Below are 16,727 nucleotides of genomic sequence, written 5' to 3'. Positions count from 1 at the left end.
TGCAACACCTGTGGGTCTCAGGCGAGCTAGATCAGAGAGGGTGAGGGTTGATTGGGCTTTGCCGCAGCATCAGCTGGCAGAGGCTGGCACTGGCGGCTAATTCTGTCGAGTTTAACTGCAGAACCACCTGGAAAGTGCATGATGTGGAAGTGGGCCCAGGAGGGAAATAGTGGGCACCTCCCTCTTGGGTTACCACTCCCACTGGAGAGCATTAAAACCAGGACTGGGGCAGGCATGGGTAGACAGAACAGGACCCACCAGCATGTGTGTGGGCTGGATAGTAGGGCTTGTTAGGTTGAACTAGGCTTAAATGGACAGTGACATGTGTAAGAGCTAAGTGGGATGTGGGACAGACTGAACAAGTCTGCGGTACATACTGGCAAGCATGGGAGCCAGGGTAGGGGGGCAGTCTGGTGGAAGTTATGGGGAGTTGCCCCAACTAGGCTGCAGCTCCCACTGGTTTGTGTGAAGGCCGAGTGTGAAGTGGACAGAATCAGGCTTGACTGCAACACCCATTGGTTCGTGTGGAAGACAGGGCTGGAAACAACTGACCCAACAATTGCAACGGCCAGCATATGCATAAGCTGATAGGGGCGACAGACTGTGCCGGACCCTGTACTGGCAATCACACACAAGAATCAGGTCTGGGATCACCTCAGACGAAGTTTCTTTGGAGATCCCTCCAACTGAACTGCTCATCTCAGAACCCCAACCATGAAGAGACTATGTCAGCCAGTGGGTTCTGAAGAGATTTCATCGCTCTTGGAGTGGTGAGTTTGGCAGCAATTCAGACCTGTTGAACTATCAAAACTGCTTGAGCAGAACCCTTGGAGCATATCTCACATTGGGGACCTGGGATGGGTGGGAGGTTGGGTGGGGCTTCTCCCTTTATCTCTCCCCTTACCCCAGATACAGAAAAAAAAAATAATATTAGTGTGGAAACAATGGTCTTACCCACTTTCCTGTAGCCCTTGACCCTTTGTGCCCTAATCAACTATGTAAAGATGATCAAAATAAAAGAATTTTTTAAAAAGCCACCTCATGGAAACATTAGCGTTGTGCACACCATGCCTGCTGCCACACACAGGCCATCCACTAGGGCAGATCCCTGTGGTAGTCTGCTATAGCTATTAGAACAAAGCACCACACATGGAATGGCTTAAGTATTGCACATTAGTTTTTCTCACTTTGAGAGGTTGGGCATCCAAGAGCAAGGTGCCGGCAAGACCAGATTTGCTCTGCAGATGTGTTTGCAAGCTCTGCTTTAGCTCCTGGGCATCCTGCCACCTGTGACAGTATCACTCCAGTCTTCACACGACACTCTTCCTGAGTGTGTCTATTTGTGTAACCTGACATCACACTTTTCAGAAGGCTTCTACTTTATTTTAAAGGAGAGGAGAAAGAAGGAGAGAGAGAGAAAAAGAGAGAGAGAGAGAGAGAATATCTCGTTCACTGGTTCACTCCCCAAATATCTTCAATGACCAAGGTTGAGTCAGAAAAAAATTGGAACATAGGAACTCAATCCAAGTCTTTAATGTGGGTGGCAGAGGCCCAACTACTTGAACCATCACTGCTATGCCCAGGACCTGCATTTGTGGTAAACCAAGACTTGAATATAGGATGCTGGCATTCCAAGCAACCTCTTAACGACCATACCAAATGTTGCCCTTGCATCAACCCTTCTTGCTGCAGCACAGGTCCTACTGGATTGAAGTTTATCTTAATGACATCATTTTAACTTGACCATTGGTAAAGACCCTCTTTCCAAGGCTTTGGGCCATCCTCGATTGCTTTTTCAGGCCACAAGCAGGGAGGTGGATGGGAAGCAGGGCTGCTGGGATTAGAACCGGCGCCCATATGGGATCCCGGGGCTTTCAAGGCAAGGACTTCAGCTGTTAGGCCATCGCACCAGGCCCACAAATATTTTCAAGAAGAATTTTTAAGGTGGACAATGGCTCAACTTCAGAAACATTTGTGCATGGATATACAGCACTGGATTTATTGTTAAATTCTCGTCACAATATAAAGGACAAAAATAATCTTGTCAAGAAAACAAATGTATTTCTTTTTTTTTTACTTTAAAACTATTGAAATGTAAAAACACAATGGTATATGCATAAAACATCTGTGGTAGGATGGGCAACTAGTTCAGGGTCACGAGCTTGGAAGCCACTCCCCCCCACCACCTAGGTGTTCCCTCCTGTCCACCTGTCATGTTCACCTATCATCACCTGGAATCTGAGAGGGGGCGGTATTGCACTGTTATGTAACCACGCCCCTTGGGTGAGTTTTTTTATGGGGTCCAAGGAGACTTGGAGATTGGGCTCGAGGGTGTTGCCTGGTCACTCCTCCTTGAGGCTGCAGAGTGCAGGCTGGCACAGGCCACAGGCACAGAAGTTCTTTACAGAGCGTCTCAGGGGAATTGTTGAAATTGACACACACAAATTTCAGCCGGGAGATCCATAATTGACTTCCAAATACCCAGAGGCTAGAGCAACACACATTATACTCATATTTATGAATATTAATCACTTCAATCATGCCAGTACCTGGGCCTGAATGCCCCCTAAGCAGACCCCACGATAAGGATTTGAGCACTGTATGTGATTTAGTTGTGGTTCAGGAGGTACTGTGCTGGTGGTCCAGGAGGTGAAGTGAGAGGATGGAATGATGAGAGATAAGAGAGAGGAGAGCTAGGAGAAGATCAGGAGCATGTGTGTGTGTGTGTGTGTCTGTGTGTGTGTGTGTGTGTGTGTGTGTGTGTGTGTGTGTGTGTGTGTGTGTGTGTGAGGGAAATGTGCAACTACCTTAATTCCACTGGAGTGAGAGGTGGGACCTCCTGCTGGAGGCTGTGGGAGAGCCTGGATGTGGCATCTGGGATTTTTAGCCTCCATTCCACCTCTCATTAGGAAGGAGTTCCTTTAGGGGCAAACAACAGACTGGCAGGAAGACTAGGAAGCTGCCAGCAGAATGGAGCTGAGGAGCCTGTGTAGCTGTGTGTGATCAGCCTCCAGGGTGGGCCCCCGGGATGCGGGTGGGGCATCCAGAGCTCCTGCTGGCCCCAGGTGTGGGCCACGGCCGACTTGTGTTACCTTTTTTCTGAAAAGACAGGCACTCTTTATTGCTGAGTTGAGTTGACATGAGGTAGAGACGTACCACGACCCTGGCAGACAGCTAACACTCCACCTTCAGGTGTGTGAATGTGAGCCTCTTTGATGCTTCTCCCTGAGCTTTATTTCTGGAGAGATGTGGAGGGCAGAAGAGGCTCCTGGCTGGACCCCTTAGTGGAGCCTGTCACGGGAGTGGGACTGGGTGTCAGAACATGGCACCCTAGCAACCATATCCAAGTTCCAGCTGGCACCCATGTGGTCCTCGTGGGTGCTCACTTTGCCAAGCTTGCTGCCGCCTGTCCCTTCACAGCTGTTCACCAAGCCCTGGGGCAGTGGGAAGACCCTGCAGAGGGTCTGCGAAAGTCTTCCCATCACCTACCGCTGCGAAGAGATTTCCCCTGGTTGGCTTGGAGTGACAGTGATAGATTAAACGCACCAATTAAATTAGATCCTATTTTAACGAGCTTGAGCTGGATTTACTTTTAATTATAGTGCTGTGCTCGCTGATGAGGTATTGTCGAGGACTTAACAATTGGTTGATTGTGCATCCGAGTGTTCAGAGAGCAGTTTCTGGGAGAGTTCAGGGCGGCTTCTTCCTAAGGAGCTCTTTGGGATAAGACAGAGGAAGGAGGGAACAGGCTCTGTGTGTGTGTGTGTGTGTGTGTGTGTGTGCATGCACGCGTGCGGGGGACATGTCCTGTCTCCACTGAGAATCCAACTCTCTTCTTGTTTTCCGCTTTCTGAGTCGCATGTTACTTAGAGATTTAATGAAGCCAGCACTGGGCAGAGAAGCAGGCCCGAGATCCCAGTGGACAGCTAACTTGGGGCTCCCACCTGCTTCTACCCTACTAAGCCGAATGTGTTAACCTGAGCCCAGGTGACTCACTTGTCCTAATCTGTAGTTTCCTTTCTGATTCGATAATCAGTGTAGTAAGTATTCATCAAACTGCTAGAATGAACCAAAGCTGCTGCAGGTGCTGGGGACAGAGTGGAGCGGCAAGCATCTCCAGGCCTGAGGAGCACCTATTCCAGTGGCAGGGTGGAAGGGGAGGGCGGATGATGTCGGCCAGTGATGGATACCCACGGGAAACTAAGGCGGGGTAAAAGCTTTGCAGGATAGGAGGATCTGTGTTAAATGGTGGGTGGGAGAGCTATTTCCAACAGTGGTAACTGAGCAGATTCTGAAGCAAGTGAAAGTGCTGAGCTACCTGGGACAGCGGTGTTCCAGGCCAAGGAAAGAGGGAACATAGAAGTCTTGCTGTACTGGCTCCCTAGCTCTTCCATTACCAGCCAAATCTACCTGTGTCTGCTTTGAGGAAGACAATTGTGCTTCTGGGGCTTCAGTCCCTGGAGGTGCTGATCTCTCCGCACATACGTCGGGTCCACGGGCAGGGCCATACCCACATGCTCATGAGGGCAGTCTTCTTTGAGAACACTACTTTGGGAATTCAATTCTTTGCTGTAATGAAAAAGAAGAAAAGTTGAGAACAAAAGCCAAACATACACAGATGCTGTTGTACTTGCAAAGTACATTGAACCATAAATCCAGATGCTTAAATCTTGGTGCCTGCTTTGCCTGCTATTTATAAAGCAAATGAATCAGGGTAACTCATTCTTCTGAGACTCGGTTTTGATGTTCTATAAACTAGAAATGAGATCATTGTGCCAGACCTCCACGGTACCATATAGCTAAGAATGGGGCTCAAGGACAAGACTTTGAGGATCAGGGGATTGTGGAAAAAAACTAGAAATGGTCAAAGACTCTCCCAGCTTTATCCCCGGGCAAGAGAGAGTTTCCAGAAGCCTTTGTCTTATCCACAGAAATGGCATCCCCATCACTGGCTAGGGTGACAGGGATGGTCTTCCTCTGACTCAATTTAGGTCCCTAGATGCAGAACTGAGATAAGAATTCAAGTTGGAGTCAGTGCTGTGGCATAGAGCATTGGCATGGGGCATTGATTTGAATCTCTGTTGCTCCACTTCGAATGCAAATTCCTGCTAATGCACTTGGGAAAGCAGCAGAAGACAGTTCAAGTCTTTGAGTCCCTGCACCCATGTGGGAGACCCAGCGGAGTCTCGTGGTTCCCGGTTTTGGACTTGCCCAGCTCTAGCTGTTGTAGCCATTTGGAGAGTGAACCAGCAGGTGGAAGACTTTCTCTCTTTCTCTCTCTCTCTCTCTCTCTCTCTCTCTCTCTCTCTCTCTCAAGCTATTATTTATTTCAAATAAATAAGTAGAGCTTTAAAAAAAATAAATTCAAGTAAAAATAGTTTACTTAGGATTATCATTCCCCAAAACACCAGTGGGAGAAGAGAGAGGGGATTGGACAGAGCATTGTCACATTATTTGTGACTATGGACACTTGGAGTTTACTCTTGCTAGAAGCCACTGAACGTCAGCACAGAAAACATACTTCCAAGGCAGCCCATCTGGGAGTGAGGGAGCCCATCTGAGAGTGAGTGCTAGTCCTGTCAGTTCATGGTTCAGGAGGTTGCTTTGCAGGCTTGAGCAAGGTGCTAACCCCAGGCAATGGAGACCCTTAGCAGCCGCAAAGTGCACTCTGGGCTCAAAAGATTCATAATGCAAAAGCATAGAGAAGCTGGTGGCTTAAAGTTGGGTGCATTCACTCGAGTGACAAGCGTGAGGGGACATAGTTGGGATTGTGACAGCATCTGCTGCAGCCTTGCCCCCAACCAACAAGCAGGTAGCTCTACTTCAGATTACCCTTTCAGGCAAGAGGCCCTGACTTTGGGCTCTAGTCCCACACCTAAAAGAGCCCTACTGTTCCTGACCCCGGGTAGGTAACAGATCTACTCCATGGCTCAAGGCTCACATCTATGGAGCCTTGGGATAAGTCACAGGGAGGAGAATCCACAAAAGGAAGCCCAAATTGAGAAACACAGAGCTTAGTGCCCTAGGAGGTTGAATTTGATGTGGACATGTGATGTGCTCAGTCCCTCCAAGAGTAGACAAGCTTGGTAGATGGGGATATCTCAATATGATGCCTCTTGCAGAGGATGTCATTCTGTGAATCAGAAGAGGGTAGCTGGTTGTGTCTCCATGGCAACCAGCAAGAGCCCACCCAAGGAGCCCTCTTGTGATGGAAGAGATGGAGCAGAGCCCGGGACTCCAGGAACTGCCTCTCTATGGCAGGTATCCAGAGCCAAAGCTAAATGGTTTTCCCTTGCTCTTGACATTGCAATTGTGACCCATATTACACACACATGCACACCAGCCTGAGCTGGTCGGGCCCAGGGAAACACCTGTCAAAATGTTGTGCTGACTTGCTGGGGAAGTGGGAACAAGTGGGCGTCTCTGTTTTCCCTTCCACACAATGATTCAGATGGTACCCGCTCCCCGGCCTCCGCTGTGCAAGGCGGCGAGGGCTGACGCAATAAGCACGTCTGGCAGGCATTTGGAGCATCTTGAAAGAAAGATGTTCTCCAGAATTCCTGTTATAAAATGCGAAAACTTTTCCTTTGCTTTTAATTTTAAAGTCTTAGGAGTTTTCAAATTCTATTTAAGGTATCTCAACCCAGCTGCTGTTTCGAGACCACACGCCATCCAGAGCCGCTGACCACAAAGTGAAGGCAGAAATAAAACCCGAATGAAGAGGATTTGCTCCTGACTCGTGGCCAGCTTCCAGTTTGCATCTTAAAAGCTTCTTCTCTGGCCAGCTTCCTGCGCTGACCCCCAGGCTCACTTAGCTCTGAGCGGCTGTGTATTCCTTGCCATTAGATATTGAAAACAGGAAATTAAGGGGCCTGTCAGGGGATGGTAGAGCTTGAAACAACTTCAGAGAACATGCTGATGAAGTCATAGATCCTATCTCACTGCCTTTTCCATGTCGGGTTTCTTTAAAGATAAGGGAGTGAATCAAAATGTGCTGCTTTTTTTTCCCCTTAAGATGGAAGCAGAGGAAGATTTGTTTAATATCTCCTTCCCTCCCAGTGTTTCTAAAGACAACCAGATGAGAGGAATGTCTCGATCATGTGCGTGTGCATGCAAAATGCGATTACAGGACAATTTCTCCATCTTGGTCCCTGAGGGCTGGGGGGAGGGAGAAGTGGGGAGACAGGAGAAAGGAGAGGGAGGAGGGATGGCACTAGGAAAGGAGAGGAGGCAGGTGGCCAGAGAGCCTTGTGTTGATGTTGATGAGGCTGCTGCTGTTTTGCTAAAGGGGACTGATGTGGCCCACTGTGTGGTATGCACTTGCGCAAGGCAGTAAAGCCGACTGCCAGGAGGAGCTGTAGGACCAGGAGAGGCAGTGTGTCCAGGTGCTACCTGTTAGGTATGGAGTACCCCAGGCAGGAAGGCCAGCCTTATGGCCAGGGCTGGGTCAGGCAGCAGTATGGTGAGGGTAAGGACGGGACATGGCTTGATGCAGTCTGGGGAGACAAATGTGACTGGAGGTCAAGGACAGACATCAGATGTCCAGCCTGGGCACTCAGGTCTGATTGCAGAGGTAAAAAGGCAATGATGAGCCATGTCCCCAGATACGGAGAGGACTGGGAAAGGGGGTGGGATGGGAGTAGAGTCGGGACAACTTAGGGCAAATGAAGACCTGGGGGCCAGGCTTGGAGATCAGCAGACCCCAGTCCAAATGTAGGCCTTGTGGAACCAAGTCTCCAGGATCCTGTGTCATAAAAAGCAGTCAATGCCTACAGCCTGGGTTTGCTCTGGAAAACAAAGAAAGTTGGGTTTTTTGAAAGTGCTTGAGGTTGTGAACTGCGCGGGGTGCTGTGAGGATGGATTTATGCAGTTCCCGCAGAATGGGCCTGGGGGAGGGGGAGTCTGCCGGGTCGAAGGGAGTCCGCAAAGGGAGATGCTGAGCTTATTTATGAAACAGCTTCTATGGCCTTTTGGTGAACCTGGAGAACAATTTACATCTGGCAAGGCAGAACTGTGATGAGCAAGAGTCTGGGCCGTGTGTGCTGTTTGGGGCAGCTCACTGAGAAGGAGGGGCTCCTTGGCTCTTTGGAGCAGTAGACACCTGGCCTTGGACCTGCCCCACCCCGCCAAGGGTGATGGATGTAGGTCAGGCCCTACAGAGGCCAGGCTTCTCTCTTGAGACAGTTAGGAAAGAGCAGCTTGCAGGAAATGAATTAAGAAGGGACCTGTGGGAGTGAGGGAGACCGGAGAAGGATCACAAGGAAAACACGGCAGGGCTTGGGGACAAGAGGCGTTGTACAGTGCACAACCTGTACAGCTATACAGGGGAGTCCAGGAGTGGGCCTGTGAGAAAAACAAGAGGAATCGATGCCAGACAGGGCAGTGGAACCCTGAGAATGGCTGTCCTGGGTCTGATGTCATGCACAACCCGAGACAATTGAAGGGTTATTGCCTTTGGATTTTTTTTCTTCCTTTGAAAAGTTTAATAGAAATGAAAAGGTACAGGCCACAAACCATCTGCTTGCGCCAAAGAGAAAAAAAGAAAGAAAAAGGAAAAAGGAATCTGTATCCCTGGGAGAGGGACTCAGCAAATGGACTTTGTCTCCTCACCACTCCCCAACTCTTACCCTGTATCTCTCCTGAAGTATGAGTCCAGGAAGTGGACTACTTCAACAAGTGAGCATGCGTAACACCCCCACTTCTCGCACTCTACCCCCTGACTATCATACCCTCTGGCAGACCCTGGGCGTTCTGCCTCTGATGAAGGCCCTGTGTCCTGTGCTGACATTCGCAGGTGGGCATCGACGTTTACAGCACTCCTCCGGGTGAGGCGTGTGCATGAACATCTTCGAGCAACAAAGGTCTTGCACCTGGACTCCTGGGAGCTGGGCTCTTCCAGATGGAGGTGAGGCTGATGGGAAACCTTTAACCCAACTTCTGGATGCCTTCACCCTCTGTACCCAGGAGCAGCCAGGAACCTCTCGGTCGATGCCGTACAACATTTTGGTGCAAAAAATATATTTTTTCAAATATGTGAAAATGTGTGTTATGAGAAAACTCTGAAACTCAGTGCTTAGTTCCTTTTTTTTTGCAGGGTCTTTTGGAAATATCCTCACATGTTCATGACCACACACACATGTGAAACACGCATGCACACACTCACACGTTCCTTACCTGCTCCTTTCTTTTTGTCAAGGTACAGAAATCCTTCATTTCACTGGTTCCTTCCATATCATCTTTCCTCAAAAGGAGCTGTCAGAAAATACCAGAAGCATTTTATTTATTACTATTATTTTTAAAATATTTATTTTTAATTGAAAGATTTAAAAAGAGAAGGATATACAGAGACAAAGATCTTCCATTTGCTGATTCACTCCCCTAAGTGGCAGCAATGGCCAGAGCTGAGCTGATCCAAAGACAAGAGCCAGGAGCTTCTGCTGCATCTTCTAATAAGGCTTTCCTGGGCCACAAGCAGGGAGCTGGAAGGGAAGTGCAGCAGCCAGTACACGAACTGGCACCCATATGGGATCCTGGTGCATGCAAGGTGAAGACTTCAGCCACTAGGCTATCATGCTGGGCCGCAAGTCGAAAGTTCTGAGGACCCGAGAAGGTGACTAAGCTACTACAACTGAAGAGTCAATCAGATCCCCACTCTTGAAGTACTCTAGCTCTTCTATCATCCCCAAAGAAATGAGACGTCACTAGATGAAATCAGTTGTCCAAATTCACACGAACAGCCAGTGGTGGAGCTGAGGCAAAGACAGGACCCAAGTCTGGTATAAGGATAGAATGACCCAAGGAATAACTTAAGCTCAGCACCTGAGTGTGGAACCCAGATATCTATTTAAGCTTGTAAACACAGAAGTATTTTGCACTTCACTGCCCCTGATGGCAAGGGAACCAGCTTGGCAGGCTGCAAGCCACATAGCCTCCTTCGCCCTCTCTATCCCTAAGATCTAGGATGAATGGTGGGTTCCATCTATCACAGGGTTTGGCATCTTGAGCTCAGTCAGTGTGCATCATCATTTGCTCGGTAGCTGGATGGCTCAGTGAAAATAAAGTGTGTGGGGAGGGTAGTGAAGGGAGGAGACTGATCCAACTGGGACCCAAACCTAATGCTCACTTTGATGAATTGAGACCACATAGGCATCGCCTTGGCCCCTCCACAACCAGAAGCTCTCCTGGAAGAGGAGAAACTGAAGGAAGCCCCTCATTGGTGTCTTCAGCCCCAGCCCATCGAATAGGGCAAAGCTGAGTTCAAAGGGGCAAGCTGGGATGCAGGGGATGACAGGTAGAAGCCCAAGCTGGACCACATGCCACTCATTCTTTTCCGATTGTGTAGGTATTAGATCCACAATCTTTTGACTCTGCTCCAACTATAACCTGCCTGGTGAACCCCCAAGTGGAAGATCTGCTCTGTGCAGGCTGCTTGCTATCCTACCAGCCACTTGTTTCCAAAAGAAAATAGTCAACATAATTGTGAGTGGCACAGAGGGCCAGGCTTTGTGCTAAATACTTCACAGGTATTTCTTTGATCCACACTAAAGTGGTGGGTGGAGCCACACCCTCTAAATATGCTTCATTCCTAATCCCAGAACCTGTCACGTGTGTATTACCTTGCTGTAAATGTAACGAGGTTAAGGATGTTGAGATAGGAAGTTGTGCAGATTATCTGGGTGGATCCAGTGTGATCACCAGAGTCCTTATCAGAGAGAGGACCAGAGATGCAGAAGGAGATTTGACATCGAAGCAGAGGTCACCATGATGTGATGGCTAGCTTTGAAAGTACAGGAAGCGACTATGAGCTGAGCAGTGCAAGTACTTTCTAGAAGCTGCAAAAGGCGAAGCTATTGATTCTCCTCTGGAGCCCTGAAAGGAATGCAGTGAGACCATGACCTTGATTTGAGCTTAGTGAGACCTACTTCTGATTTCTGGCCTCCGGAAGTGTAAGAGGATATGCCTGTGCTGTTTTAAGCCCTGTGTGTAATAACTCGTTACCCCCAGCAACAGGAAACTACTAGAATATTTATTCCTACTTTGTAAAATAACAAATGAAATCTCTAAAGGAATAGGGGACTTGCCCAAGGAAAGGCTGATGGGTAACAAAGTCAAGATTAGAACCAATGTCTGTCTACCTTACTCTTTTTAACTTGGCCACTAACAGCCCTGTCCTTGCTTCAGTCATGAAATTGCTCAGCCCTGGAATTACAACCAGGAGGCAATTGGCCTCCAGCTCTGCTCTTACGGAAGTAACAGGACAGGAGCAAGTAGAAAGATCACACACAAGCCTTGGAGCTGGGCCAGAGCACAAGGATAGGGTCCTGGTAGAACATAAAAGTAGTGCCTCTCCAAAATTCAAGGCATCCAGGAAGATTTTCCAGAGGAAGGCTAAGTCCAGTCTATCTTCACTGCCCTCTTGTACACCCTTGGATTAAGTTATGCAAGCTAGTTCCAGTGGATATGTACATTGGTCTGCTTTCTGTGGGTCAAAAGTAGTCCCTGACTTGACACCATGAACCATGCCCCTGCCACAGCCAGGCTTTGAGCAGGACAGTTCACATCTCAGTTCCTGGAATGAATTTCCAATGGCTTAAAACAGATCATCATACCTCCTCAGCCATGACTGCGTCTCTCAGTAGGGGCACGGGCAAAGTGGAATGTTCCTCTTCCTTCTTTTGTAGCTAAGAGAAAAGATTATCTCTTTTGGTGAATAATTAAGAGTAAGGTCAGCAGGCTACCACTGGACCACCTGATCAGCGAGGATGGGCTGGTCAGTGGCCAGGCAGGTATAGGATGAGTTGAGCCCCTCTGAACTGGGTTGAACTATGCTGGTTTGCAGAGTGGAAAGCCTGGCACAAGAAATGTTGGTGATAAGAACCCATTATATCATAGGGATGGTGGATCAGCACCAGAGAATTCCAAAGCAAGTGAAAGGGAAACGTGGTGTCAGGAACTAGAACAGTCAGAAAAGTTGTCAAGAGGATATGAAGAAGGCTTCTAGGTTGTAGGGAATGTTCTCACTTGCTCTGTGGTAGTTAGTACAGTTAGACACCCATGGATAATGTGTCTGTATATGTTGTTTTCTTCCTTAAAAATAGCTTAGAGTCCATTAAGTCACCATCAAAGAAAATATGAAAACTCTAGTGGGGTCTAGTCTTTGAATCACTCTACTGTCCAAGCTCTGGGGACCAAATACATAATCCCCAGGGTTCCTCTTAGCTCACATTAGGTCTTGGACTGTGGGATGATTTTTGTTTAATACCATCTGTTTCACTAGTTACCTACATAGATGTACATTTTTCCCACTGGCATGCCTAGTGGTTCAGAGGGTTAAGTCATCTTAGCAGTGTAGACTTCTTCCCTCTTTATGCACAAGCACTTCATGATCACTGAGATCCTTGCTTGGTCTCTGGTGCCCATCATGCCCCTTAGCACATCAGGGATGGTCTCAAATCAGTCTCAATTCCCAAACAGAAGGGATAAAAGTTTATACTGTATCGCCCACAAGATCTCTTGTTCACTATGTCAGTTTGTTCAAGATCTTCCTGCCCTAGTTTTGGTTTTTGCCGAAGGCTGCTCCACAGCATGGGTGTGTACTTACCTTATAGCCAACAAGCTTAAAAACACCCAGTGTCAGCAATGGGTTCTTCATGAATGCAAACATTTGCTTCCAGGTTTCTTAGGTCTCCTCTGCTAGACATGAACCAGCTGCTAACTCTTCACATTTTACTCCTCAGCATCTTGGGTTCCCAGTAGTGTCAATTCCCACCTCCACCCTTCACGAGGCTCTAGCATTTCTACAGGAAAAATCACCTTGCATGTTTCTGCATCGCCGTTTGAAGCACAGTTCCTGTCTGCAGTGTATCCCACTGGGAAAAGGCTGATTTGGTGGAAGAGTGAATGAGGGACAAATTCATTCATAACCTGCTTGGTCGGGATTTCTAGGAGTTTAAAGTCACTGTTTCGTTGAAAAACTTGGACAAAAAGAAAAGTGGAGGGACACAGGGTGAAGAAGAGAGTGGGTAAAGGGCATTTAGGATAGGAAAGGGGTAACAACTCAAGGGGAGAGGAAGGAAAAGAGGAGAGGATAAAAGAGATCAGAGGGAAAAGGTAAGAAAGCGTGCATGGGCAAAGGGAGGTAGTAGGGAGACGGGAGCAAGAAGGAAAGGAAGGAAGCAAGAGAGGGAAAAGAAAAGAAGAGGAGAAAGAGAAGGAAGCTGTGGTTAAGAGCCAGGAAATGTCATTTTAGCTAAGTAGAGAGCATCCAGTTTGTGGAATTCTTGGTTGTCAGTTTTAAGCCAAAGACTAAAAATGAAGCCGCAAGAGTCACTGCACTTTGAGCAAGCCAATTTCTATTACCCCGGGAGGCACATCTCTGCAGGGAGGAGCATGTCTCTTTTAAGGCCAAGGCACTTTCCCCATACATTTACAAGGCAGTACAATCCAGAGTTAAAAGGATATCACATTTAGGCTGAAATTGATGTGTACCAACTCACAAAGGTTAACTCCCCTTTCTCATTCACTTGCACCTGTTCCCTCAAACCATATGATGATAGGGCCTTGATGACATACAGGTCTCAGCTTCCTTTCTCCTATTTTTCATCTTTCAGCACGTTGTTCTCGTGCCCGAGGATATCCAGCATCTCCCGGATGCTTGGGCAAGAGCTCTATGCCCCCTTTCCTTGAAGCTGTAAACTGTTAACTCCCTTCCCTCCAACAGCCGTCTTTCAGGCAAGAATCAGTTCATGACTGGCGAATCCATTTGCAGAAATGCAGTTGCATTCATTCGTTAAGGCAGTGTGTGTTACTCAGTTAAGGTAAAGCTATCACTAGTTTAGTAGAATGGAAGCTTTTGTTTGTTTCAGGTAAAATCATGTTGGTGACAGAAGCAAAGACTGCTTCCCACAGTCAAGGAGGGACTCAAAGCCATGGAAAGCTCTGCTTCTCTGACAGAGATTCTAATTCCATTGCTTCAGGGTATGACTTGGACATTGTTTTCAGTTCCTCTTGTGTCTCTAATGGGCAGTTAGGACTGGGAATTTCCTGAGTTCCAGGCGTTACCCTGGGAACTGATATTCAACCAGCAGCTGTGGGAAATGGAAAAAACAGATCAAAGGGCTATGTGGGGAGTATTTATGGACCAGACCTGGAAGCAATATACATCATGTCTGTGTATGCCTAATTGGCCAGAGACAGTCACATGACCACACTTCACCCCCATGCCAGCTGGGAGATCCAGTTCAGCTGAGTGGCCAGGAACAAAGGAAAATGGATTTGATGGACATATAGCTGGTCTCTGCATGTCCCAGACTACTGCTGTCTCTGAAACACATTCTTACTCAGAGAAAACATTTCAGGTGTTCAAATTTACTCTTTTTGAGTGAGAAATGGGAGAAAAACTATTTAATTAAGAGCCAGGATAATATAAGATGAATAGTGGAATTCATTACCTTCAAAAACTACATTACATAGAAACTAAATGAAACTCAAACTGTAAGTAAAAAATCAGCACTTGCTACGAATTGCAAGGATTGCTTTGAGAGCCAAATCAGAAAAAAAAAAAACTCCTTGAAAAATACAATGAAGTATTTTGTTTATTTCTTCAAATGAGGAACCTCAATTAAACTGTCATGGAATCCTCAGGGGTGAACGCAGTTCAAAGAAAGGATTTCCTTCTCTCTTCCTGGAGCAGATATCAATGGCTGTGCTTTTAAAAATTATTATTAATGTAAAGAGAACAGATTCTATTCATTCCATAGGTGTATTTCCAAGAAGAAACTCCCAGTTCTCTCCTGTAATTGGCTGTATTTGTGGAGTACAATGGGAATGTTGCCATCGATGTATACATGCTAGGAAGTAGGTCGATCATCATATCTGTCATCACACCGATTTATATTTTTGTGGGTATGATAGGAATACTAAAACTCCACTCTGGCAATTTGGAAATACATGATGCATTATTATTTTCTGTGGTCGCCATGTCTAAAATAGATCACTCACATTATTCCTTAGGTCTCATGGAAAGTTTTATCTTTTGCTTACCATCTTCCTTTTCACATCTCTCCCACTAGTGCCCAGCCTCTGGGAACCATCTTTCCGTTTTCTCTTTCTATCAGGTCAACTTTTTTCAACTGCATGTGCAAGTGAGATTGTCTGATTATGTATGACAAAAAACTACGTAGAACTTGAGGGAATTATAAGTGCTAGAAGTGCCTATGGCAATTAATAGAACAGCCCCCCCCCGCCGAACTGTCCCATTGAAACAGTCTGAATGGGAGGCTGGGAATGATATAGTTCATCACCTTGAGCTAGGCCAGGCCTATAGATATACAATTAATGGATATTTGAGGAGGGTGTCCTGATGAATAGGATGAGAATAGTCTCCTAGAATATGATGCCAGAAAGAATGCAAGGTGGAACTGAACCAAGAAAGGGAGGAGGAGCAGCTATTCAAAAAAAAAAACCAGGAAGGAGAAAGGTCATAATTTCAACAAGGGCAACACACAGTTCCCATCTTCAGAAATTCAAAGGTTGAAGACAGAGGATCTGGCAAGTGCACAGGTTCTTACAGTAAAAAATGGAATGGATAAGTGAGCCTAAAGTAGAGTCAGATCTTCAAAGAGAGACAACATGCTTGTATGGATGGAGGAGAGGGGACTGAACATTTTTCTATTAATGCCCATCTGCCCAAGGTGGATATGTAAACCGTTTAATTTCTAGAGAACTCAGAGCAGCAAACTGGGTAGCCTTCAGACCTAAGGACACTCAAAAAGAAAGACTTCTATATCCAAGAACTGAACTCAAATCACATATAGAATGGGATGTATTTGTTTTTGATCTGCTTCCATTTTTGTACCTCAGAGCAGCAGATTTAGAGGAATCAGAAGAGAACCAGAGAAGAACAGCTGGAAATCTCCACACTCCACAAGGAAAAACTTGAATTTGCCTAGTGGCTCAGTGAGGCTGGGTTTCTATTAACCAATTACCCCAGCCTGGATGACTTACCAACACTTACTTTTCAAGGTATTGGAGGTTGGAAGTCCAAGGTCAGGGAACGAGCTTGGTCAGGTTCTAGTTAAGGATAGTCTTCCTGGTTCGTGGATGGTTTTCTTTTTGCTGCATCCTCACCTGGCAGAAAGAGAGGAAGGGCTCTGATTTCTCTTTCTCATAAGACCGCTAATCCCATTCTAAGAGACTCTACCTCTGTGACCTCATTTAAACCTAGTTACCTCCAATATTAGTCCATTTTCTGTCACTATAACACAGTAACAGAGGCTGGGTGATTTATAAAGAATAAGGGTTTGTTTGGCTCATGGGTCTTAAAATTGATATGTCCAAGTACACGATGCTAGCACCTGCTTGGCATCCTGTAGGGGCATTTGTGCTGCCCCATAACATGGCAGAGAATATCATGTATTGAGACAGAACAAACAGTAGTTTAAGTCTCACTTCGTCTTCTTATAAAACCTCAATCACTATCATGGGGCTTCTATCTTCATGAATTTGTCTCATTCTAACAACTTGCCAAAGGCCGCACCTCCAAATTCCATTTGTATGTGATCTTGGGAATTAAGTTTCCAACACATGAGCTTTTTGGAGGCTCACTCAAACCAATGTCCTGCCAAGACCAAGCTTCAAATATCATCAAATTGTGAACCAGGACTTCCACACGTGAATTTGAGGAGTATACCAACACTAATCAATAGCAACAAGTGAAGAGAGAAATG

The sequence above is a fragment of the Ochotona princeps genome, chromosome X (assembly GCF_030435755.1).
Source record: "Ochotona princeps isolate mOchPri1 chromosome X, mOchPri1.hap1, whole genome shotgun sequence".
NCBI lineage: Eukaryota > Metazoa > Chordata > Mammalia > Lagomorpha > Ochotonidae > Ochotona > Ochotona princeps.
Note: the sequence above shows the minus strand (reverse complement) of the source record.